At 37.3% G+C, this 27,470-nt stretch overlaps 1 long non-coding RNA gene across 1 annotated transcript in view; it reads left to right on the forward strand.

Annotated features, from left to right (window-relative positions):
- The first annotated feature begins 2,195 nt into the window (after positions 1 to 2,195).
- LOC107649295 (uncharacterized) overlaps positions 2,196 to 27,470 on the forward strand; it is a 110,388-nt gene continuing 85,113 nt past the window's right edge. The window contains exons 1-2 of the long non-coding RNA XR_001622807.2: positions 2,196 to 2,258; positions 10,448 to 10,580. This is a non-coding gene — a long non-coding RNA (uncharacterized LOC107649295). The remainder of the gene's footprint in view (positions 2,259 to 10,447; positions 10,581 to 27,470) is intronic.

The following is a 27,470-nucleotide window of genomic DNA, read 5'->3' on the forward strand; positions in this document are numbered from 1 at the left end:
AAGAGAGAGATATAAGTGCGTTTGGACTTGATTTGGGAAGTCAAGGAAAATATTCTCTTTGGACAAGATTAAGTAAGTCAATCAGGTATCTGATCATACAACTAAAGATGAGCTGATGTTTGTTCTAACCTGCTTTCAAAATACAGGTAGGAGTTCCACATCACAATCTTCCCTATCAGAGTTTTGATATATCAAGGGTCAGTATAAAAAGTTAAATGGAAATTTTGGAGGGGAGTTTTGTGGAAGCTATAGATGACACAGAAGCCAACACACAACACAGGAAATGTTTAAAAACTCAGAAATGAATAAAACACATGCATATTATTACATAATATCAATATATTTTATCTTTTAATATTATAAATATATGTAATTTATTCTTTTAAATAAAATATTTATAAATAAATTAATTAAATTAAAATAAGTAAATAAATAATTGAAATAATAAAAAAATTAAGTTTGCAAAAAGAACACAAAAGCCAAAAAAATTTACTTGAGTTTTCCACATCATGGGGACACTATGCAATATAGAAGGGATACCTGTATGTTCAGGGAAAGTTGGGGGAAATGGAGGGAAAGATTAGGTCCTCCCTCCATAGGATAGATATAAGGCAGTGATGGTGAACCTTTTAGAGACTGAGTGCCCAACTACAACCCTCACACCACATGTGAGCTCCAGGCTTTCCCCTAGACAGAGAAGGGAGGAAGCACACCCATTGGGCTGCTGGGCAGAGGGGTGGGTGATGTGAGAAATGTCCTCAGGTGTGGTGGAGAAGGGGAGAGGAATAACCCCCTCTGGCACACTTACCATACGCTTGCCAACATGGACCTAGGGAATCCCCTCTTTTACCTTCCTAGTCAGAAAACCTACATTCCGGTGAACCACAAAGCTTTAACAAACATTAAGAGGAAGGTGATTGAGATGCCAGGTTGAGAGAAATTCCCCTATTTGTAAGCCATTAGGCTTCTCCAGATGGCTTGATACTGGTGCCAGATGGAACAATAAGGTCTTATGTTGATTACAGGAACATTCATGCTGGTACTAAAGAAAATACTGAGCCTCTTTTGAGAGCTGATGATCTGATAGAATTAGATGGCTCTTATAAGATATCTCCACTATAGATTTGTATAAGCAGTATTTGTAAGCAGAAATAAACTCAGGACCTAGGAAAAGCAGCTTTTCTCTCTAAAGGAGGGCCCTATGCATGTTTTTCACTTAGAATTTTATTGATATTTTTTTCTTTTTCAGTTACTTTAATTGCCCAATATATCATCATTTGCCCATCAGAAAATTAATCTTTGTAACAAAAGAATTTGTGCCAGTTAGGTGGCACAGTGATAAAGCACTGAGGTTGAAATCAGTAAGACACGTCTTCAAAAGTTCAAATCCTACCTCAGATACATACTAGCTGTTTAACCCTGGAAAAGTCAGTATATAGGCCAATAAAGGTTATCCCCACCTACACTGGTGAATTGGGAAAAGGGAGAGAAAGGGTTGAGAGAAGGAAAAAGGGGAGAAGAGGTTGATCTTCCCCTCTCTTCCCCTTAGTGAAGAGAACCTGAGTTTGTCTCCCAGAGGGGCAGAGTACGATTTGGTTTGGGAGGTGGAGGTTAAGGACTGGAGGAGAGGGTTTAAGAGAAATGACCCACTGCCTCCCTTCTTGATCTTAGCTGTTGTTGAGAGGCAGAATAGATTTGCCTGTCTCTGGATCCTCCCAATAACCCAATGCCACTTTTCCCTTTGAGATCTGAGTTCACTCCTCAGCCCTGGTCTTGAGCTAATTCTCCTTCTTTGGGGAGAGGTGTGGTTCTTTCCAAATCTTCATTCCCCTTCTTTGGTGTCAGAAAATAGGCAGACCCGATGTAGATAGTAACACTTTAGTAGAGAATCACTCAGGGAAGGGAAAATTGGAGGTTTGGGTAAGGAAAGTAGGTGGCAGGAGTCCCTAATGACTGGCAGACTGACCCCCCCAACTCTTGGGGGTCCAGGCTCTCAGCCTTAACCCCTTTTCTGGTCAGCTGCTGATTTGTCCTGCATACAAGGGAATGATCCAGAAGCAAAGAAATATTGAATTTGGAAGAAATGCTTCAGAAGAGGACCAAGTGGAACCTCACAAGACCTGGGGGGATGGGATAGAATTCCATCCAGGCTCAAAAGCAGTTGGAGAAAAATCAAAGTTCTTCTAATCTTAGACTCTGGAGCTGGGAGGGAGAAGGTCATTTACCAGTTCCGGGAAGGGGCACTCCAGCTTTCACAGGTACTGTAGTACTTTGGCAATACTGCCCTCCCCTAGAACTGCAGAGCTGACTGATGGCTGTTTCCTCAAGGAGCCTGGGGGCCCAGATTGTGGCCCTGCTGGGAAAAGGGCCACAGGGGGCCCAGAGCCCTGAGGCCTTCTGTCACATCCTCCAGCATCTAAGCTGACAGTGACCCATCAACCCCAAATGGTTCTTTCATGAGGTATCTATGGAACATCGCCACTCCCCCTTAGTTCTGAGGGCTTCTTGCAAACCAAGTGGATCCAAGGTGTGGCCCCCATGACCGAGACTGGGCATCCTTCCCATCCAAGCTTCCTCCCACCAGCATCCTTGTCTTGTGGTGATTTATTGAAAACTAGATTTGGAGGCGTTCTGAATTTACCAAATACTAGTTACTTGAGAACAATGTATCTGGAAGGTGTCTCTGCCTCTCCATTGCTTTATTTGTCTTTATAATTACCACTAAAACTGCTGAGGCCCAGGGAGGGAAAAAAAAAGGATTTAGATATTTGCTATCTCTAAAGCCTTTGCTTGAGCAGAAGATCTCAATTCTCAACTGGATCCAATCTTTGGGATAAAGACTCTTTTTCCCTTAGGGGAACCCAGAATTTATTCCTGAAAAAGATTATGTAGGTCAAACCCTCAAAAGCTATAGAGGGAAAAATACTTTAGGGATTTCCTCTTCCCTCTGTCCTTTCATTGCTCTTTCAACAACATTATACCCAAATAAATTAGATATCTTGATTTATAATAAAACTTGAATCAGAGTCTATGTTAGGAGGAGAACTTCAAATCCATCAGTTAAGAAGGAGGCTAGGGGGAAACAGATTTACCCTTTAGTCTAGATTGACTGACTCCATTGGTAATAGCTCAGCTTAGAGAAAGGGGGAGGAAGTGTCACGTAGTATTCAGTCCCCAACAGTGGAACCAATGTTCAATTCAGTTCAATGTTCCCCCTCAATAATACAGTCCCTACTCCTGAGCTAATCTGATTAATTGATGGAGTTCAGGACAGAATGGGGGGGGGGGGGGGGAGAGACAGAGAGACAGAGAGAGAGACAGAGAGAGAGGTGGAGAAAATCCTTGGAAAGTATTTTCTCAGGAGATGGCTTCTTCCAAAGTACAATCTACTGTGTCAAGGTGAGTAAAAGACTTCCAGGGATCCCTAGGAAGCAGTTGGTATCCAAAGAGAGATCTCCAGCCTCTGAGATCCTCTGGTTAGGCTTTCGGCTGGAGGAGTGGTAGTTGAAGTGGCAGTTTTGAGTTCTACCCAGCCTCTGTTCTCACCCTGGAATCCTAGGTCTCTTCCTTCTGCCCCTCCCCAATGTGGGCTGCTTCTTGCTTTACTGGATCAGATTTCCTTCTTTTGCATTTTCTCTCTTTTGCATATTCCAATCTCTTACACCTGTTAACTTGGAATAAATGTAGAACTTCCAAGTAGTCAGAAAACCCACTTTTTAATCAAATAAAGGAATAGGCTCATTAATCTGTGTACCACACAGTCATAAATCAAATTCCATATAGAACCAAAAGCTCTGAGACTCTGGGAACCATATCCCTGGGAGAAGATACAGCTCTTAGTGCCAAATTCCAAAAAGCTATTGAACCTGAAAGTTTCTTTATACCTTTGGGAAGCCTACAAAGCCTAACTACAAAAAGGTGCATAAACCTCCAAACGCTCAACATTAGAATGATATTAGAAAATGGTAAGTTGTAACAAATTGAAGACAAAGGTCAAACTCAGGAGCTGGGCTTCCAGAGAAGAAACTTTCAACCAATAGAGAAGCTTCCAAGAGAAAAATGTGCGTAACATTTAAATCAAAATAGGTGTGCTTGGTACTGGGGTTTACTCAAAAGTAAAGATAAACTGAATCATCCAAAAATTCACATTGACAACCTTATTTGCCACAGTTACTCATCTATAAAATAAGCTGGAGAAGGAAATGGCAAATCACTCCCGAATCTTTGGCAAGAAAAAAAAAAACAAAATAGGATCAGGGAGAGCTGAACACCACTGACAGGACTGGACAAAACAAAACAAACAAACAAACAAAAGAATTCAAAAAAAAAAAGCAATCTGGCCAAAATAGCTAATGCATTATGCAAGTCACACAATAGGTATAGTATTTCATACCCAGTCTCTCTCCTCCACCTCCCTATCCCTAAAGGAACAAAAGTGGGAAAATGACTAGTGCTTTGATTTATTCCTTTGTAAACTCTTTTACACTATATCCTTCCTTCCAGGCCATCTCCATACTATATGTCCTATCCCCTAGCCTTTTTGCATTATATATATATATATATATATATATATATATATATATATGTATGTATATATATATTTATCTTGCATATAGAGAAAGTATCCCAAAAGCCTTATTGAAATATTAAGCTATTAAAACTCTGCCATTAGAACAGTAAGCTCCCTGAGAGTAAGGACTGCTTCTCCTTTGCCTTTGAATGCCAAAAGCACAACACCAGGGGTCATAGGAGGCACTTAAGAAATTTTACTTGTTGATTGGCAAATGGAATGATTGAAGGAATAATTTAAAAGACTTCAGAGACCTCCTATAGATTGAAGAATGTTAAAAGGTGATCCAGTAGAGAGGGCAACCTCAAAGAAGAGCAATCCATCACCTCGGGTGGTAGGAGAAGTGTAGCCTTGCTTAATTGCAAACATAACATCATAAACTGGGCACCAGCTGGAAGTCTCACTCCCTGCCCAATCTTAAATGCTTCATGATTATTTCTGCGCAAGCTTTATTCTATTCTTACATACCCCTTTAAATCTTTTCCAAAACCTCTGAAGCTTTCTTTCCCATCCAACCCCCATGCACACACACTAATATTTTATTATATTTTCCCCCAATTACTTGTAGAAACAATTTTTAACATTTGTTTTCTGGCACTATGCAATTCAAATTCTTGAAGCTTTCTTTTAAAAATGTTTTCTGGGGAGTTGGGGGATGGGGGAATGAATCTTTTCTTTTAATGTCCTTCCGAAACCAGTTTCTGGGAAAGATCTCAGAATTTTTACTTGAGATATTGTGCAGAAACTAAAAGCATTACAAAAGGGACTCCAAAGCATTGAGAAAAGGAACTCCAAGTCTTCAAGGTAAGCTCTGTCAACTGTGGCTTGAACAAAGACAGGAGCTAGCTAACTCCTTCCTCTCTCTGTGAAGGTGGAGGAAATCTCTAGAACTGCACAAACATTGTTTTCCTCTTGTTTCCTGCTTCAGCATTATGGGAGAGAAGAGACAGGGAGATCAAAGGGGAAATGGCATGGAGCTTCAAGCCAATTTGAGCACTAGAAACTTTCATTGCTATAACTTTTTCTCCTGGTAAATAATTTTCTTTTAAAACCCATGGTTATGTTGTTGTTGTTTGCAGGATATGAACTTGATCTCAATTAGAACAACATGAGAAGGGACTGGGAGTGGTTAAATTATTTGGGAAATACATAATTAGGAAACAGCTAAGAGTCCCTCTGTCTTCCCAAACAAAGAAACAGTCCTGGAGGAAGTAGGAGGGATGCTTGCTAGACAGTTCCTGGGGGAACAAAAGTAGAAAAATGACCAGTAGTTTGACTTATCCTTTGTAAACTCCATTACGCTATACTCTGATAGAACCCAAACGCAAACAATTGCTTGTCTTTAGCTGAAAAAAAAAACCTACAAAAGGAGGGCTTGGATAAATCAGCTAATCCATCAACTGATATTAATTATGTGACAACCAGGGGCCAGGCACTGTGCTAAATTCTAAGGACAAGAAGGGAAAAAGACAAAAATGAAGCTGACCTCGATCTGAGGGAGCTTACACTCTATCATTCTACCAAGGAAGCTCATATGGACATAAATAATATGTGTGTGTGTATATACACACATATGTATATATGCAAATAAGCCTGCATAGATACATGAACACACTGTACATACTGTGCATATTTGCAAGGTACATACTGTATATATTTATCTGTATACACGTACATGTATTTGTACAAACACAGCATCCCAAATGTTTTAGTGCAGTTTTAAACTTTTAAAACTTAAATAGACACAAATATAATTCTGTTCAATACATATGAATTTATTAAAATGCATTTATATATATTTATACACGGGGTATCCCAAATGTCTTACAATTTAAGTTTTAACAGCTAAATGCTAAGACATATATGACACCAAATATATATGTGTTTACTATGTATGCAATTTTTTAAAAAGATTTGAACGTTACAAGTTTCTTTCTTTCTTTCTTTCTCTTAACATTTACTTTCTGTCTCAGAATCCATAGAAGAATTGGTTGCAAGGCAGAAGAATAATAAGGGCTAGGCAATTAGGATTAAGTGACTTGCCCAAGGTCAAGCAGCAGATTTCCTTTTCTTGTAGATTTCTGGGCAACAAAGATGGCCATGGACATTTAGCAACTACTTAGTTCTTTTGTATAAAACTGCAAAATAAATATTGCAAGATAATTTAAGGGTTAAGGCAGTTGCAGCTGGTGAGCTCAAGGAAGGATTCCTGTAAAGATGGCTATTGAGCTAGACAGAAGGGTACTGGATCAAAGCCTGAAGTATTTTTTATGGTTAACTTAAAACTAGAAGGTCAGAATAATTATGAGAGAAAAAGATGGAGATGTTGGCTTAGGGACAGGACAGCTAGGTGGCACAGTGCATCTTTATTCACTAGCCAGGCCCCGAAATGGGAGATTCTAGGTTCAAATCTGGCCTCAGACACTTCCTAGCTATATAGTCCTAAGTCATTTAACCTCCATTGCCTAGATCTTACCATTCTACTGCCTTAGAATCAATATATATAGAACTTATTCTAAGATAGAAATTAAGGATTTTAAAAAAAATGATGGGGGAAGCTGGGTAGCTCAGTGGATTGAGAACCAGGACTAGAGATGGGAGGTCCTAGGTTCAAATCTGACCTCAGTCACTTCCTAGCTGTGTGACCCTGGACAAGTCACTTGACCCCCATTGCCTGGCCCTTACCACTCTTCTGCCTTGGAGCCAATACACAGTATTGACTCTAAGAAAGAAGGTAAGGGTTAAAAAAAATGATGTGAGCTCAGAGCAGTGATGGCGAACCTTTTAGAAATAGTGCCAAGCCCCACCCCATCCCCCAGACCAAGTGCTGTGCCCCACCCCCACCACATTCTGGGTACACCACTCCTTACCCCATACAGGGGAGGGAGAAAGCACTCCCATTGGGCTGCTGTATGGAGGGGTGGGTGAAGTAAGGAATGTCTTCAGAATGCAGAGAAGGGGAAGGGAGTGTTCTTCTCCCCCTTCTCCCCTCCAGCTATGCCTCCTGTGAGCCACCCACCTTACCCCCTGGGAAAAGGAACAGGGAATGTGAAAAAATGTCCTCAAGCACAGCGGAAAGAGGGAGGGGAGCAGTTCCACCCAAGTCCCTCTGCCTTTCTAGTAATGAACTCTGGAGGTGAGAGCAGCTGTGTGCCCATAGAGAGCTCTGCATGCCATCTTTGGCATCATTGCCTTAGGTTCACCATCACCGGCCTAGAGGTTTTCTATTCTGAAAAAGAGGGAGTTTCTTTCCTTTTTTTCTATTAAATGTTTTATTTTTTAATGTTTTCCATGATTACATAATTCATGTTTTCTCCTTCCCCTCATCACTCCCTAATCCCACCCCAGAGTTGACAAGAAATTCAACTGAGTTATATATATTATCACTCAAAACCATTTCCATGTTATTCATTTTTATAAAAGAGTAATCCTTTAAAACCAAAATCTCAAATCATATACTCATATAAACAAGTGGTAAATCACGTTTTCTTCTGGATTTCTATTCTCATAATTCTTTCTCATAAATCCCACAGAATTGTCCTGGATTATTACTTTACTATTAATAGCAAAGTCAATTGCATTTGATTGTCCCATAATGTTACTGTCTTTGTATATAATGATCTCCTGGTTCTACTGATTTCACTCTGTATCAGTTCATGTAGGTCAGAAAGAGGAAGTTTCAAAGAATAGAGGATTTTCCTTGCCAAGCCTAAAAACATTGTGTACCTCCAGGAAATTCCAACTCCATTTCTTGGCTAAATGCTTTAACCTCACTCCAAGTAGAAAGTTTTATTCCAACAGGTGCTCTTGATATCATTTAATCAGCAACAGCAACAGTGAGTATTTATTATGTACTTACTAGATGCCAGTGCCTAGGAATAAAAAAAAAAAGACAAAAAGATGCCCTACTAGAGAATGCCAATTTTTAATTACTCATAAAAAAGGCCTAGGACTTTTCCTGCTCCCAGGGCAATGATAGTCAATGGCAACAACCTCTAACATCTCAACTTAATGCTGTTCAAATGTCAGGACTTTCCCCCCATTTTTCTCCTTTCCCTTAATTTCAAGCTCTGGAAACACTGTCAATTCCAAGTCCACACAGATCCCAAGTTCATTGTCCATATCATAAATAATAAAATCAGGAGTGGTCCAAAAAGGATGGTGAGGGGGGTATTGATGGGCTCCCCCTCCAGAGAAGTCTTCAAGGAGAAGCTGGACAACTAATGGTCAGAGACAGTAGAGAGGGTTAACCTAGATGGCCACTGAGGTCCATTCCAAATCTCAAATTCTGTGATTCATTCTTTAAATAGCTCTGAAAACTGTTCAAAATGTCCCATAACTCCTTTTGTTGTCATTTTCCTGGGTTATATAATTCATTCTGCTTTGTCATTCTTAGTGAGCAAATAGTGCTTCTGCTAGTTTGGGGATGTAGAGGCTTTTGGGGGCTTTTTTAAAAAACCCTTAGCTTCCATCTTAGAATCAATACTGCATATTGGTTCCAAGGCAAAAGAATAGTAAAGTCTAGGAAAATGGAGTTAAGGAACCTGCCCAGAGTTAATAGCTAGGAAGCATCTGGGACCAGATTTGAACCCAGGATCTCCCTTCTGTAGGTCTGGCTCTCAATCCAATGAGTCACCTAGCTGCCCCTTGTTTTGTTTTTGATAATTAGAAAAGAAAATTAAGAGTATAGTCTCTGAAGAAGTGTAGTTAGGACAGCTAGGCAACACAGTGGATAGAGTGCCAGGTCTGAAATCAAGAAGACTCATCTTCCTGAATTCAAATCTGACTTCAGACACTCTGTAACTCTGGGCAAGTCAGTCTTTTAACCCTGTCGGTCTCAGTTACCTCATCGGGAAAACGAGCTGAAGAAGGAAAAGGGAAAGCACTCCAATATCTTTGTCAAGAAAGCCCCAAATGACACTAATGTATTGCTGGTGGAGTTGTGAATTGATCCAACCATTGTGGAGGGCAATTTGGAACTATGCCCAAAGGGCGATAAAAGACTGTCTGCCCTTGGATCCAGCCATAGCACTGCTGGGTTTGTACCCCAAAGAGATAATAAGGAAAAAGACTTGTACAAGAATATTCATAGCTGCACTCTTTGTGGTTGCAAAAAGTTGGAAAATGACGGGATGCCCTTCAATTGGGGAATGACTGAATAAATTGTGGTATATGTTGGTGCTGGAATACTATTGCGCTCAAAGGAATAATAAAGTGGAGGAATTCCATGGAGACTGGAACAACCTCCAGGAAGTGATGCAGAGTGAGAGGAGCAGAACAAGGAAAACATTGTATACAGAGGCTGATACACTGTGGCACAATTGAATGTAATGGACTTCTCCATTAGTGGCAATGCAATGATCCTGAAAAACTAGGGGGGGATCTATGAGAAAGAACATTATCCATATTCAGAGGGAAAACTGGAAGTAGAAAAACAGAAGAAAAACAACTGTTTGAATACATGGGTGAATGGGGATATGATTGGAGATGTAGACTCTAAATGATCATCCTAGTGCAATCAACAACATGGAAATAGTTTCGGATCAAGGACATATGTAAAACCCAGTGGAATTGCGCATTGACAACAGGAAGGGGTGGGGGAGGGGATGGAGGGAAAGAATATGATTCTTGTTACCAAGGAATGTTCTAAATTTACTAAATAAATTTTTCAAAAAAAAAAAGAAAGAAAGTAAGAAAACCCCAAATGGAGTCACAAAGAATTGGACACAATTGATAAACAACTGAGCAATTCTGAAAGAGTTGACTAAGATAGTATGAACTGATAAAAGTCCAAACTTTTTTTTAATTGTTGCCTAACTGGTCATTGTTTCTCTTTAGTCACCCATGCCTTCTCTCACATTTATTCTCACTTTATAGAATCCACCAAAAAAAAAAGCAATATCAGGGTGGATTTAAGAACAACAACAACAGATCCTCAGAAGAAGAGAGACCTGAATTCAAGACCTCTGTCTAACATCTCCTGTCTATGTGACCTTCTGTCCCATGCAGGGTAAGCAACAACCTCTCAGTGACCAATATTCTAAGATTTTGCATTGCAGAGATTTGGAAGATGATTAAAAAGAAAGATGATAACTGGTGGAGATGCTGTGGGAAAAATAAACTGATTCAGTGTTGGACCTCTGAAAGACTATAACCATTCTGAAAAGAAATTTGGAATTATACACAAAAACTATTAAAGAGCATGTGCCCTTTGACCCAGCACTGCCAGGCCTATGCCCTAAAGAAATTAAAAGAGGAAAAGTACTTTTATATTCAAAAACTATCTTTGTAAGGTGGTAAAAATGGGAAACTAAAGAGCACGTCCATCAAGATGGGGATGTTCCAATAAGTTGTGGCATCTGAATGTGATGGAGCATTATCGTTCCTTAAATGATGAAATTTCTTGATTTCAGAGAGATCTGGATAGTTTTATATAATCGGATCCAGAATGAAGTAAGCAGACTGAGGAATAATTGATACTACGAAATCAATATAATAAAAATGAACAATTTTGAGGACTTTCTAAATTGATAGAGAATTAAACTAATATAACCAGAACAATTTATTTAATAACACTGTAAAAATGGTTTATAAGAATAATGATTAATATCATTAATATTAATATAGTAAAATGATGAAATATCATTACCATTGAGGATTCCAAATGACAAAACATACTATCCATCACAGAGAGTTGATGGGGTTTGGGATATGACATGGGACAGACATGAATGTGTGTATTTATTTTCTATAGTTCTATTTTTAATACAGCTTAACTGTATTTTGAATATAGATTATCTATAATATTCATTTCAAGAAATGCATTTTTATTTTCTTTTTTTAGTGAGTCCAGGGTGACAGAGAGAAAATAGATTTCTGTTCATTTTTAAAGAGGTGTGAGGGGTGCTGCAAATGTGAAATATTACATGCACTTTCATATGAGTTCTCCAAACCTGTTTCATGAGAAAGCTTAGGGTCATGGGATCACAGGATTAAAGCTGTAAGAGACCTTCAAGGTCTTCTAGCTTAACCCCATCATTTTGGAGATAAAGAAACTGAGATCCAGGGAGATTAGGTGACGTAAGTGAGAGTCACATAAGTAAAAAGTTTCAGCTACAAAATGAATTGGGCTAAATGATCTCTAAGTACTTTTGCAGTTCCAGAATTATGTGATTCTGTAACATTCTCTAAAAAACACATTAGAGGTGTAACTGGAATGAAGAAACATTTGTTAAGCACTATGTTCAGTGCTGGAGTTACAAACACAAGAGCAGGACAATTCCTGCCCTCAAAAAGATTATAGTCTAAAAACGGATATATAAGGGAGTGCTAGGTAGAGGAAGGGTGTTTGAGGTAATGTGTGAGGCCAGCAGGGAGTTGACTAACATTCCTTTTCTGGTATCAGTATCTCTATTGATATCTTTACAGTCACAGTTAGAAATGGGAGGGGAGTAGAAAGAAGTATGGTGGTCTAGAGGATACAACAGACGGTGAGAGGTCAATAGTGAGAAAATGGCATAAAATATGAAGCATGTCTGGGACTTGCCAGGTATCATGAACCATGATGACATGTACTTGCCAGTCAGGATAGAATGGACTGCCCTGATCATAGTCAGGAAGACGAGTTCAAATCTGACCTCAGGCACATATTAGTTGTGTGACCCTGGGCAAGTCACTTCACCCTGTTTGCCTTAATTTCTTCATCTGTAAAATGAGCTGCAGAAGGAAACAGCAAATTGCTCTAGTACCTTTGCCAAGAAAACCTCAAAACAGAATCACAAAGAGTCAGATGTAACTGAAATGACTGAACAACAAAAGAAATAGCAAAGGAAGATGTGACCATAGGATGTCTAAATCATGCTTGAGAGAATGGGGGTAGTATGAATGATTAAAAAGAGTTCCCTTGCTTCTCTCCTTCAACAAGAATGATAGAAGAAGATTAAAGGGAAAGGAAGAAAATGTATTCCAAATTAATTCTTTAATAGTCAACCTAGATTGTAAAACCTCAACCAAGGAGGAAGATATAAGTCTAATCATTCACATTTCAACAATGCTGTAAGATATATAACATATATATGTGAGGCATGTAATACAAGTGCTATTACTATTCCAAGGTAGTTGGTGGCAGGTTGGATAGAGCACTGCATGTAGAGTTAGGAAGACTTGAGTTCAAATTCTGACTTAAACACTTAAAAATTGTGTAATTCCATTTACATCCCTTAATCTCTTCTCAGTTTCTTTTCCATTAAATGGAGATAATGGAGAACTCAACAGAGATGCTGTAAAGATCAAATAGAATAAGATAAAATATTTTGCAATCTCCAAATATATAAAAACTAGCTGATTTTTTATTATCATATTATGGATTAGGAAACTGAAGCTAGGATACTTGACTTGGACAAAGTCTCAAGTATGTGGTATGAGAGAAGATTAGAACAGAGACTGTATCATTACAAGACCAGTATGACTGCCTCTTTGAGAGGAAGGAAGGTTAAAAAAAAGATTGTAAGGCAGGGGTGTAGTTTCAACCCTGCCAAAAAAAACATCTGCACTGTTGAAATTTAAAAAAAAGAATAAAGGATAAAACACAATGAATAAATATTAACAAATATTTAATAATAATTTCATAAATAACAAATATGTAATAATAATTTAATAAATAATAATAATGGTAAAGGTAATACATAGCATGAATATTTTGCTATTTTGAATGGCCAAATTAAATATCTCTGAATGAAAAAGAAAAATAATAGACTCTATAGAACCCCCAGAAATAACAGAACATTGGCATGAAACTCCAAAATTGTTCAGAAGAGAATACAAGAGTTAGTAAACTAGTAGAAGAAGAGTAGAAAAGAAAAAATAAGGGAGGAAATGAAGGCAGAATTTAGGGTAGGAATCAGAACTCTTAGAAAGGAAATCAATAAGATTAACAAGAGAGGGGGCAGCTGGGTGGCTCAGTGGATTGAAAGCCAGACCTAGAGAACAGAGGTCCTAGGTTCAAATCTGGCTTCAGCCACTTCGTACCTTTATGACCCTGGGCAAGTCACTTGACCCCCATTGCCTAGCCCTTATCACCCTTCTGCCTTGGAACTAATATACAGTATTGATTCCAAGATGGAAGGTAAAGGTGTTTAAAAAAAAAAGATTATCAAGGGAATGGAATTTAGAACACAGAATAGATCATAGGATCACAACTTGAGAGCTGGAAATTCTTCAGAGGTCAGCTTTCTAAGCCTCCCATTTTAAACATGAGAAAATTGAGACTTAGTAAAGGGAAGTAACTTGTATAACATCACACAAGAAGTATGAAGCAGAGCACACATTTTAATTCAGGATCTATGACTATAAGTCCTTGGATGTATGGCACACAAATCTTTCCCTTTCTTTAATTGGTTCTTCTTTAATTGGAACTTAGAACAGGAGGAGAAACTCAAAACAAAAAATTAAATGGAGGAAAACTTGGACCTAATTCTTATAAATTTAAAATAGAATAAACATTTAAAAGTGAATACATGCAAATGAAAATGAAGAACTAGAACAAAATATTCTATGTTTAAGGTGATTCTAAAGAAGCAGGCATTCTAATCATGACTGCAAATACAGTAGTGATAAAAATTCACAGCACCAACGTATACAAAGAAAGTATATTATACTTAAAGTGAAATAGAAAACAAATCAATATCATTATTTTATATATGCATCAATTAGTACAGCACCTGTATTTATTAAGAAAAGTCTAAATGATCTGCAAAAGATTTAGATAGATTTAATATCATGAAGGATCATGTTGGTCTCTTGGAGTTTTTCTCTCATTTAAATAACTGGTTTTTAAATATTTTATTTTCTCAAATACACATAATAGTAATTTTTAACATGTGTTTTTGGAACTTATGAGATCAAAAATGTCTCCCTTCCCTCCCCACTACTAGAGATGGCAAGACATTTGGTCAGGGATCTACATAAATTATGATACAAAACCTGTTTTTAAAAGGGAAATATTGTTTAATAGATTGCAATGAAAATTAGATTTGAAATATTTTTAGAATATTGGACACTATGACTATTCTCAACATCATATCAAACTTTTATAAAAATTATTAGTTTTTATAAGTAGTAGTATTTATAAGTATTAGATAAGAATTAAAGCACAAAGAAATCAATAATAAATGTTGTAAAGCTAAAATATTAAAACATTTTATAAATGATAGCATAAGACAATAAAATAGTAATTAGTGCAGGAAAAAATATTAAGTTTTAAATGGAGACTAAGTATTTACATTGGGAATAAACAAGTGAGTCAAACAAGTCATCAAAATAATAGATAATTATGTTAAATTAATTCTTATTCATCATAATAATTCTTATTAAATAGTTATGTTAAAATTTTTATTATCAAGTACTTGTTATAATTCATTTGGAGGAACAAAAAGTCTAAAATTTCAAGGGATACAATACAGAAAAGGTAGGAATAAAGGAAGGGGGAAATTACCAATTAAAAATTATTATTTATAATAAGTCTTCACCACTACAATCCTTATTACTATTATCCTTACCCTATATTACTATATTACTATATTACCCTATATTACTATAATCCTTACCCTATTAAAATATTTGTGAGTAAAGAATCAATGATCCAACATCTATTAGAGAAGATCTGAAACTCAATGAATCTATACAACAACTTGTTAACAACTCTGGTAAAAGTAAAAGGCTAAGTAGAATAGGAGGCTGAAGTTATAGGCTAAAAATGAGGATTAGAAATAGCACTGGAGAATTAAGTTATTTTTCTGCCATGCCTATAATAATAGATGGACCTTACAGTATATTTTTGTGCATGTGTGTTTTTGAAAATCTACTTATTTCCCATGGCTAAGTTCTGTATTTTTTAAATAATTCTTTGTTGTATTTTTTAACTCACCTAAAATATAGATACTGATTATTTCCTGTGGCATTCTGTCTGTGAAACATTTCTTCATAGTATCCAGTAACAGTTAAATAAAACAACATCCTGCTTTGATATTGCTATCCCAGTTAGTCATTTAGTACAAGTGTTATATCCTAAGCCTTCTCTCAACAACCAATTTTATAACAACAAAAAAAAAAAGAGTTAATATACTTTCCTTTTCTTTTCTATTAAAAACTACTTAGAATCAATACTGTATGTTGGTTCTGTAAGATTAAAAATTAATATACACTAATGCCTCTGATCACCAAAGGCTTAAAGACCATCACCTAGTTAAACTATGGCCTTGGGATTCCAATATCTTGGCAAATTTCTCTTTTATATCCTTTTCTTAATAGCATCACCCACAATTAACCAAGTTAGTTCTAATAAAAAGAGATAATTTTAATAGCATCTGAAGAATCTGAGGCTATGTAATATATATGTATATATGGTATATTGTTGTTATAATATGTGTACTATATATGTATATATAATATATTGTTGTTGTTCATTTGTTTCAGCCATGTCCAATTCTCCATGATCCCATTTTGGGGTTTTCTTGATACTTACAGTATATTGATACGAAGATACTAGCTAGAGTGGTTGGCAATTTCCTTCTCCTGCTCATTTTATAGATAAGGAAACAGAGGCAAACAGGGTTAAATGACTTACCCAGGGTCACATGGCTAATGTGTCTGAAGCTAGATTTTAACTCATGTAGATATTTTCCTGATTTCAAAGCCAGTGATTCTTCCACTGTCTATATTTAGCTCTCCATATTTAACCCATATATAAATATATGTACATATTATATATGTGTGTGTATACACACATGCATATACATGCATGTATGTGATAAATCCTGTGATTTCATTTATTTGGTAATGATTTCATTCATATATATGTATGTATAAAAGAGAGGCCACATTAAAAACATCTATATGTTTGTATTTTCTTCTCTTATAATGTCTTCTCTTTAATGAGACAATGTTCTTAGATAACATCTTCCTTTGCAATATGTTATATCAGCATTAATAGATAGTAATAATAATACCAGTCAGTCAACAAGTATTTTTTTTAAACCCTTACCTTCTGTCTTGGAATCAATACTGTGTATTGGCTCCAAGGCAGAAGAGTGGTAAGGGCTAGGCAATGGGGGTCAAGTGACTTTCCCAGGGTCACACAGCTGGGAAGTGTCTGAGAACAGATTTGAACCTAGGACCTCCTATCTCTAGGCCTGACTACCCAGCTGCCCCCCTTAACATAGTCTTTTGCATACAATAAGTGGTTAATAAATACTTGTTGAAGGGGCATCTGGGTAGCTCAGTGAATTGAAAGCCAGTCCTAGAGAGGGAGGTCCTAGGTTCAAATCTGGCCTCAGACACTTCCCAGCTGTGGGACCCTGGGCAAGTCACTTAACCCCCATTGCCTAGCCCTTACCACTCTTCTGCCTTGGAGCCAATACACAGTATTGATTCCAAGATGGAAGGTGAGGGTTTAAAAAAAAAAGACTATGTTAAGTCCTGGGGACACAAAAAAAACAATCTCTTCTCTCAAGAATATCACAGTTGAATTGGGAAGACAGTATGCAAATAATTCTACAAGATCTATACAGAATAACTTGGGAGTAATCTAGGATCAAGTTGGCAAGCCTATGACACATGTGCCTGAGCATGCCAGAGCTTCCTAGGGCTTCTACCTTCCCCAACTCTGTGTGCTCCTGAGGACACTTCTCACATAACCTGCCCCTCTTCTTAGCAGTCCAATGGGAGTGCTTCCTCCCTCTCTTGTCTGAGGTAAGGTGGGGGGAAGTGGGGTAGGCTCACATGTGGTGTGAGGATTGTAATTTGGGCACTCAGTCCCTAAAAGGTTTGCCATCACTGATCTAGGAGAAAAGGCACTGAGAACTGAGAAAGGTTTTTTACATCAAGTAAGTCTTGATCTGAGACCTGGAAGAATCTGGGGAAACCAGAAAACATAAGTGGAAAAGGGAAGAGTACTAGAAATGGGGCCAGTCAGTGAAGATGCCTGGAGTTGGAAGATGACATGTCAAAGGAAGGGAGCCAATATCATTGGGTCACAAAAGAATAAGGTATAAAAAGAACTCTGGAAAAATGGGAAGGAGTCAGGTCATAAGGGGCTTCAAAATTTAGTCAGTTTTATATCTACTACCAGTAGTAATAGGGAGCCACTAGAGTTTATTGAACAAAGGATGACATGGTTAGAATGGAACATTAAGAAGATCATTTTGATGGCTAAGGGATGATAGACAAAACTAGCAAAAGTCTTAAGTCAGAGAGACCCACTAACAGGTTATAGCAATAGTTCAGGAATGAGATGATGAGGGTGTCAGCAATATCAGAGGACAGGAGAGTACATATATGAGAGATATAATAAAGGCAGAAACTATAAGACTTGGAAACAGATTGGATATTGGGGTTAAGAAAAAGTGAGGAGTGAAGAATGACACCTAGTTTGTGGGCCTGGGTGACTGGGAGGATGTTGGTATCCTTAATGGTAGAAGAGACGTTAGAAGAGGGGAGAGTTTGAGAGTAAATTATAATGGATTCAGTTTTGGACATGTTGAGTTTACCATGTCCATGGGTCATTCTAATTGAGATATCCATTAGGCAATTGATGATTGATTGATTGGAAGTCAAGAAAGAGGTTCAGGTTAGACGAATAGATCTGAGAATGAGTCTGCAGAGAGATGATGATTCCATGGGATCTAATGAGATCACCACACAGAATTGTTCAGGAGAAAAGAAGAGTGGCTAGGATAGAGCCTTACCCCAGACAGGAGAGGAAAAAAGCACTTATTCATGGTTAGCAGATATGGATGGAGATCAAGAAAAGGAAATTGAGCAAGAATGCTTGGATGGGTAGGAGCTGAACCAGAAGGGGCAGTTTCATGAAAACCTAGAGGATATTAAAAAAAGGGGATGGGGGATAATTGATAGTACCAAAGGCTATAGGGAGCTCAAGAAGAATGAAGACAGAGAAAAAGGCTATTGGATTTAACAATTAAGAAATCTGTGGAGAAAGCATGGCTCAAGGGATAGAGTCAGACCTAGAGTCAAGAAGACCTGGGTTCAATTCTGGCCTCAAACACTAGTTGTATGACGCTGGGCAAGTGACTTAATCCTCTTGCCTAGCCCTTACCCACTCTTCTGCCTTGAACCAATATACAGAATTCTATGACAGAAGGTAAGAGTTAAAAAAAAAATCATTGGTAACTTAGGAGAGAACAGTATCAATTGAGTGCTGAAACCAGAAGCCAGAGTGCTAAGTGTTAAGAGCAGGAAAAAAGGGAGTATAGACAGTCTTCTCAAACAGTTTAGTCACAAAATGAAACAGATCATCTATGGGATAATGGCGACCGGGATGGTGAGTGAAGTCAGGATTTTTTTGAAGATGAAAAAGATACAGGCATTGGTAGGCAGTAAAAATTCAGCCAGCAAAAAGGAGAGACTAAAATCTAGTGAGAGTGGGAAAAGGGAGAAGCCAATTTGATGGAGAATAAAGGATCAAATGAAATTGCTTGTGTATGTATGTTGAAGAATTTGCTTTGGCCAGAACATTCACCTCTTCCAGTGGAACAAGAGTGGATGAGAGAAAAAGTAGTGGGTGGGAGGCATCTTCTGATGCTATGTGATCATCACTAGTGAATGATGGGAATTAAAAGGGAGGACAAAGAAGCTCTCAGAAAAGAAAAAAAGCCTCCATATTTTCAGTTTTATATGAGTTAAGCTTGGATGAGGGTGGAAAGAGCTAGAGGAGGCTTGAGGGATGGATGAAAAAGTTTCTGAAAGTTGCTGTGTTTAAGTGCTATAGTGAGTTGGTTAGGGAAATGTAAAAGGACTTGCTGACTTGGGGTTCCAGTTGAGATTATGTAACATATTTCTATGGTAGACTCATTCAGATTTTGTCTAGCTTCATTCAGGAGCACATTAATGGAAATGAAGGTAGAGAATGCTGGGAGTAATTCAAGACTGGAGTTTGGCAGTAGACCAGATCTTTGATGGGACAAAAGGGCACTTGAGAGAAGTAGACACTATAAAGTTGAACTGGTTACCAAGGCATCAAGCTAGAGAAGGGGACAGAGGAAGACTAGCCTGAGAAAGAAGTGAAGGGAAAGGGGTAGCTGTGAGCTCAAAGAAAGAGGTCTGGGGTTATAAGGCAGACAGAGAAATGGAATGGCAAGAGATGATTTCATCTTGTGGGTAAAGGCAAAAATACAATCTAAACCCCAGAAATTATTTTGGTCTTTTTTTTTTTAAACGAGACCTGTGATATTACTGATGTAGAAAACTTCTTGTGAGGAAACTAACTTACCAATGGAAAGGTGTTTCACAACTATTAGTCTTACAGAGTTACCTACAGCCCCAAGAAGTGTGGTGACCAGTCTAAGGCCATACAACCACTATGTATTTAAGAACTCAAAGCCTAGTTCTTCCCAATTGTCAAGAGATTCTCTATTCATTGTTCCATGCCGTCTTCAGACAAATAGCCAGATGACCTGAGACAGAGATTACAGCTAAATGGTAATCTAGCTGAGGCTTTCAAAAACCCTGAGTAACATTTATATACACTAAGATTTGCAAAGCTTTAATAGTGCCATGAAGCCAGTAAGTATTCATACCCTCATTCTATGACAAAGGAAACAAGCTCAGAGAAGTAACTTTCCTAGGGTCTTATAGCAGCATCTCAGATGCCGGAGTAGAAGCTCTGAGCTTAGTTTATTAATTGAGAAATAGAATTAATTTTTAGAAATTAATGAGGAAATGGTCAAAAATATTCCTTTGGATTAACAACAATAATAATATTTTAGCACTTAAAGAGAACTTACTATGTTCCAAGCATTATGCTAAAAGCTTTACCTGATTTTTACAACTCTAGGAGATAGATAGATGCCATTATTATCTTCATTTTACATTTGAGGAAAATGAGGCAGAGGATAAGTGACTTGCCCAGTGTTACACAATTGTTAAGTGTGACACTAGATTTGAATTCGTCTCCCTGACTCCAAATTGAGTGCTCTATCCAGTGAGCCACCTTACTGCCTTTACCCTAGAGTTTATGATAAGATTAAAGATGGGAAGGAGCTAAGTAAGTAGCATTTCCTACCTGAGGAGGATAAGCAAATAAGGCTGGATGACCCCTGCACCTCATTATATGTGGAGCATAATCTCCGAACCCTTTTATTCTTTGTCAAGTTATTTCTTGTGATTGCCCCAAATTGATCTACAATCCACTGTGATATAATGTCAAGCTCACGGGTATCATTGACCAACCCCAAAATGAAGTCTTTGTCAGTATTCCATTGATTTCATTCTCAGACCACCTGCAAAGAAGCGTTTCTGACAAGTGTGAGATTGATCTTTCTGATTGGCTCTTGCCTTTGTGTGTCATTAGAACAGAAAGTAATGCTACTAACCTATTCTCCATTTATCAAATTCCAAAAAGGGTCAGCCTATAACTCTTTTACAAATTTACAATTGTGGAAACTGAGGCAGACAGGTTAAAATGACTTGCCCTAGGTCACATAGCTGGTAGGTAGTCCTTGGCTATATTGGAGCCAATTTATTTATTTATAACTTCCATTTCATAAAACCCTCATCCCTTGATCTTGGAGGCACTCCTAATGGGTTCTCTTATTCCTAGGAGGAAAGCTGTTTCCATGTATCTTTACAGGAAGAAATGATTACATTCAAGAGTCACTTACTAAGAGCCCGATGTACTATACAAATCCCTCTCATGCAGCATAAAGTTTAAAACTAGGAAGGTGCTCGATTTTTTAAGTACAAAGATTTACTTAGCAGCAATTTCTAAATTTCCTTTGACATGTCTAACTTTAAGTGAATTTGTGAAGGTTAATTTATGTTTTTAATTAAAAATGTGAAGGCTACCCAAATATGTTGCAAGAAATATTGTCATGTGTTCTAAAACATTATTGAAAACATATCCCTAGATTAATTCATTCTGGACTGAATTACATTCAATTTGACATAGCAGAATTATTGCAGAAAAAAAAAGAGATGAATGGCTAAGTTTGGTTGCTTCGATGAGAAAAATGACTGTAGGAGAAAAATGTAGAACTTCTCACAAAAAACACTCTTTCCATTGACAGCCTCTAAAAAGAGAGAGACTCCCCGGGGACCCTTCATATCCTGTTTTTTGTTGTTGTTGTTTTCTATTTCCTTTTGGTCTTTTTTTCTTCTTTTCAAATGGTAGCAGTTCCAAAAAAGCTGCTTGTAAAAATTCAGGTTATTTCGGGAATCTCACACCTGTTCCCAGATCCTCCCTTAAAGAGTTCTGCTTAAATTCCAGAGATGCTCTTGCACATATTTCAAGCTGGCTGGGGTTAGAGAAGGAAGAGTATGCATACACAGGCTGTATCAAAAAACATCTACAAACATAATTAATTCTTTAAAGCTGCTTTCAATGAGGAATGAGCTGCTAGGAGATTGGGGACGGGAAAGGAAACACATCCTGTAGTTCAGTATAGGAAGGTCAAAAATGGAGGGCAGAGTACAAGCTAGGTTCAGAATTAGGGTGGCTCCCCAGTCTCCCAGGAGAGAGAATTTATAGTCTTCTGCCGCAGTTTCCAAGTTCTGGAGACCTGAAGGGGTAAAGTTTTACACTGGAGAATACATCATCATATTAATTTTTCTTCCATCTTCTTTAATCTCTCAAAACTTATTGGATGGGAGCCAGGTAGGGTCATCAGTGGTTTGAGAGCCAGGCTTAGAGACAGGAGGTCCTGGATTCAAATCTGGCCTGGGTCACTTCCTGACTATTACTTAATTTCAGTTGTCTAGCCCTTACTACTCTTCAGCCTTGGAACCAATACACAGTATTAACTCTAAGACGGAAGGAAAGGGTTGGGGGGGTGGGAGGGGGAGAAACCTTATTGGAAGCCGATTCTGTACAAGGTACTAGGTAGAAGAAACATAATGATCAAAAGAAGACCATCCCTTCTCTTAAGGGGCACACAGTCAGCTAAGGTGAAAATAACATGTACACATGATAAAAATAAGAGCACAGAAGAGGAAACAACAGCTATGTAATGCCATAGTGCATAGAGTGACAGGCCTGCAATCAGGAAGGATCATTTTCCTGTGTTCAAATTCACTTTCAAACACTTAATAACTGTGTGATCCTGGGAAAGTCACTTAATCCCATTTGCCTTGATGTCCTAATCTGTCAAATGAGCTGGAAAAGGAAATGGCAAACCACTTCAGGGATTCTAAAAAAACTTAAATGGAGTCACAGAGTCAGACACAACTGAAGAGACTGAAAACCAAAAAATAATAGGGGGAGAGGCAGGAAAAGGGAAAAAGATCTTTAGCTGAGTCATCAAGGAAACTCTCCCATAGGCAATAACCTGAGTTGAGCCTTGAAGAAAGAGAATTCTAAGCTTCTTGGGAGCAAGAACTGCTTTGTCATTGTATACTCAGCACCTAGCTCAGAGTCTGACACCTAATAAGAACCAAATAAATTCTTACTATGACTGATTCTTTTCTTTCTTTCTTTCTTTTAAACTTTTGTCTTCTCTCAGTCTCAATTCTAAGACAGAAGAGTGGTAGGGACTAGGTAAACAGGGTTAAAAGAACTGCCAAGGATCACATAGCTAGGAAGTGTCAGGGGTCAGATTTGAACCCAGAACGCTCCAAACTCAAGCCCAGAGTTCTTTCCACTGTGCCACATAGCTGCCCTTATGACTGATTTTTTGTGAAGAGAATACAGATTGAGATCAAGATTGCTAATAGAACAGTTTGGTTGGAATGGGGCATGTCAAAGGTAATAATATTAAATAACATAGGAAAATTAAATTGTTTCCACATTGTGGGTAGCCTTAAAGGGTATACTACATCATAGGAGGTTTTGGAGCTGAGGAGTGCCATGATCAGACCCAAGTCTATATAATTTGGACATTTATATGAAGGCAAAAGCCTGGAAGCATGGAAATAAATGGAGAGTAAGTCCAAAATAGGCTTCTGGAACTCTGCAGATAGGAACTTTGATTCTTAAATCCGATGGACATTATTTCAATAGATAGATGTGATACTGGAAGGACATCACTGATGTACCATGAGAGCTGTGGATATGAACATGAATCTTATATACATATCTGTCACAAGTTGACAGAGAATGGAAAATCTGTTCAATATCACATATTTTGGCTAATTTTACACATTCTAATTGCTTTCCTTTAAATATATTTCACTAGGGGAAGAGAGGTGGCTCAGTGGGAAAATTTTAGGTCTAGAAATGGGAGGACCTGGGTTCAAATTTGACATTAGAAACTTCCTAGTTGTGTGACCCTGGGCAAGTCACTTGACCCCAATTGCCTACTCCTTACTGCTCTTCTAACTTGGGATCAATACTCAGTATTGATTCCAAGACTTAAGGGGGGGGGGTTAAAAGTAAAATAAATATAATTCATTATTCAGTAGATTTTCCTTATTGTGACTAATTGAGATTCTAGAAGGGAGAGGTTTGGTGGTTTGTTTGTTTTTTTGCTACTTTAGAGAGGGGACATCAATTTCAAAGGTTAATGAACTCATTGGGAGCTGTAATTGGTTTGACCTTTCTATGTTTTGCTGCTTTTGGTGATTCTAGCTGGCCTTCTAGCATGCTCCTCCCCATGATTCCACTCCTTGGATCAATATCAAATTTCGAAACCCTGTTTACTTTGACCAAGAGAATACTGTCTACTTGTGTCCTTTCCTAAATCAAATTCAATAAATAGGTTTCTGTTTCTAGCATCATGTTTTCCCCTAAGGTCTCCAGACACTGCCTTACTGTTCAAAGAGATTTCCAAATGCAATAAAATTACTTCTGACCTTTTATTGTGCCCAGGATGTCATGTGAGAGAAGACTGGCTCTTCCTGACATTTGTGATAGAAATGTATTTAGAGATGAATAGGCCTTATGTCATTTTTTTAGGGTACATCACTCTGCTAGGAGCATTTCCACAAATGACTAAAGTAATTTTCAAGTCAAATATATAAATTTGATATCAAAGGACAAGAGATAAAATCATTCCATCTCTTCAGATGAAAAATAATTTTTAAATGGATACATCAAGTATGTTTAGGAGAGAAGGAAATAGACTTGATCATTTTTAAAAGTATATTCCATTTAACTTCAAAGGAAAATGACATTTAGAACTGTGGGCTAGACTTGTATTTCTTTCCATTCCAAGGACATTTCTTCCATTTGTGTAAGATTTAAATTAATGTCCAACACTCCAAGTATTATATTTTATAAAATTTATTAATAATCACTCGAACTAAAAGAATAAGAAAGTAATTATCTAACAAACTATAAGGTCACGTGAAGAGATTCTCCTGCCACTCACCTCATGCCACCTCCACCAAACCAATCTGATCAAGTGAGAGCAGAGCAGGCCTACCCAAAATTTATAACCTCCCTATGTCAGCACCAAATATGAGGAGAGTGGGACACTAGGAATCATAGTTTTTAGGGTAACAGATTCTAATTACACAATACCATGTAAACATTAGCTGAAGAAAATACCACAAAAGCAGGAATTAACTTCTTATTAAATATCTTCTTCATTAGAATATAAACTTCTAGAGGTGTTTAATTTTATCTTGGTATCTTCAACACTTAGGATATTGCCTATCATGTAGGGGCTTAATAAATGGTTGCTGATTGATTGAAATTGTTGTTGCTATTGTTCATCCTTCATTTTCAAATATGCCAATGACATCCCTCCATGATGTCTTGACTTATCCATAAATTGGATTTAAGTGAGGCAGAGTACTTAATATTAAAAAAATCCTTGCATTCCTGGTATAAATCCTACCTGGTAACAGTGAATAATCCTTGTGATCCCTTCCTGGAGTCTTTTTGCTAGTACTCTATTTAAGATTTTTGCATCTATATTCATTAAGGAGATTGGACTGGGATTTTCTTTATGTTTTTGTCCTGCCTGGCTTTGGAATCAGTACCATATTTGTGTCATAAAAGGAATTTGGTAGAATTCCTTCTTTGCTTATTTTGTCAAATAGTTTGCATAGTATTAGGATTAGTTATTCTTTAAATGTTTGATAGAATTCACTTGTGAATTCATCAGGCCCTGGAGATTTTTTTCTTAGGGAGTTCTTTGATGGTTTGTTTGATTTCTATTTCTGATATGGAATTATTTAAGTGTTCTATTTCCTCTTCTGTTAATCTGGGCAGTTTATATTTTTGTAAATATTCATCCATATCACCTAGATGTTTTTGTTGCCATATAATTGGGCAAAATAGTTCTTAATAATTACCTTAATTTCCTCTTCATTAGAGGTGAGGTTGACCTTTTCATCTTTGATACTGTTAATTTGGCTTTCTACTTTCTTTTTTTTATTAGATTAATCTTCACTTTATCTATTTTATTTGTTTTTTCAAAGTATCAGCTTCTAATCTTATTTATTAATTCAACAGTTCTTTAACTTTCAATTTTATTAATTTCTCCTTTAATTATTAGGATTTCTAATTTAGATTTTATCTGAGGATTTTTAATTGGTTCTCTTTCTAGTTTTTTTTATTTGCATACCCAGTATATTGACCCCTTCCCTCTCTGATATCTTAATATATGCACTCGGGGACATACATTTTCCCTTGAGTGCTGCTTTGGCTGCATTCATAAATTTTGATATGATGCTTTCTCATTGTCATTTCTTCAGTAAAATTATTGTTTATATGATTTCTTCTTTAACCAACCAATTTTAGAGAATCATATTATTTAATTTCCAGTGAATTTTTTATTTGCCTCTCCATGGACTCTTACTAATTATTATTTTTATTGCATTATGATCTGAAAGGGTTGCATTTATTATCTCTGCTTTTTTGCATTTGTTTACAATGTTTTTATGCCCTAGTACATGGTCAGTCTTTATGAATGTACCATGTGCTGCTGAAAGGAAGGTATATTACTTTTTGTCCATATATATTTTTTTCTCCATATACCTTTTAACTCTAATTTTTTTCCCTAAGATTTCATTCACATTTCCTGCCTCTTTCTTATTTATTTTTTGGTTTGATTTATCTAGATCTGATAGAGGAAGGATCAGGTCTCCCACTAGTATAGTTTTACTATCCCCTCCTTAAGCTCCAATAGTTTCTCCTTTGAAAATTTGGATGCTATACCATTTGGTGCATACATGTTGAGAATTGCTATTTCCTCATTGTCTTTACTGCCTTTTATCAGGATACAATTACCTTCCCTATGTCTTTTAATCAGATCTATTTTTACTTTGACTTTATCAGATATCATGATTATGACTCCTGCCTTCTTTTTCTCAGTTGATACCCAATAGTGTTGCTCCAGTCTCTTACCTTTACCCTGTGTGTGTCTTCCTGCTTCACGTGTGTTTCTTGTAGACAACATATGATAGGATTTGGGTTTCTAATCCACTCTACTATTTGCTTCCATTTTATGGATGAGTTCATCCCATTCACATTTAGAGTTATGATTACCACCTCTGTATTCCCCATCATTTTGATTTCCTCTCCTATTTCTGACTTTTCTTTCACTATTTCTTTCTATGCAAGTTTTTTTCTTTTTAATCAGTCCCCTTATTCCCCACCCTTATTTTACTTCCCTTCCCAACCTCGCCCTTCTTATTCCCCTCTTATTTTTCTTTAGGGTCTATTGAATTCCCTCCCTCCTCTCTTTCTCTCCCCTTTGGTAATCCCCACCCCACTCACTCACTTGGTTTTTCCCTCTCAATTTCCCCTTAGGGTAATATAGAATTCCATACCCCAATGGATCTAGATGTTCTTTCTTCTCAGAGTTAATTCCACTGAGAGTAAGGCTTAAGCATTACCTATTAGCACTCTCTTCCTTTCCTTCTTATACTAGTATTCCTATGCTCCTCTTTATGTGGTATAATTTATCCTATTTTTCTTATTCCTTCAAGTTTCTTTTGGTGC

Source organism: Monodelphis domestica, chromosome 6 (genome assembly GCF_027887165.1).
Source record: "Monodelphis domestica isolate mMonDom1 chromosome 6, mMonDom1.pri, whole genome shotgun sequence".
Classification (NCBI taxonomy): domain Eukaryota; kingdom Metazoa; phylum Chordata; class Mammalia; order Didelphimorphia; family Didelphidae; genus Monodelphis; species Monodelphis domestica.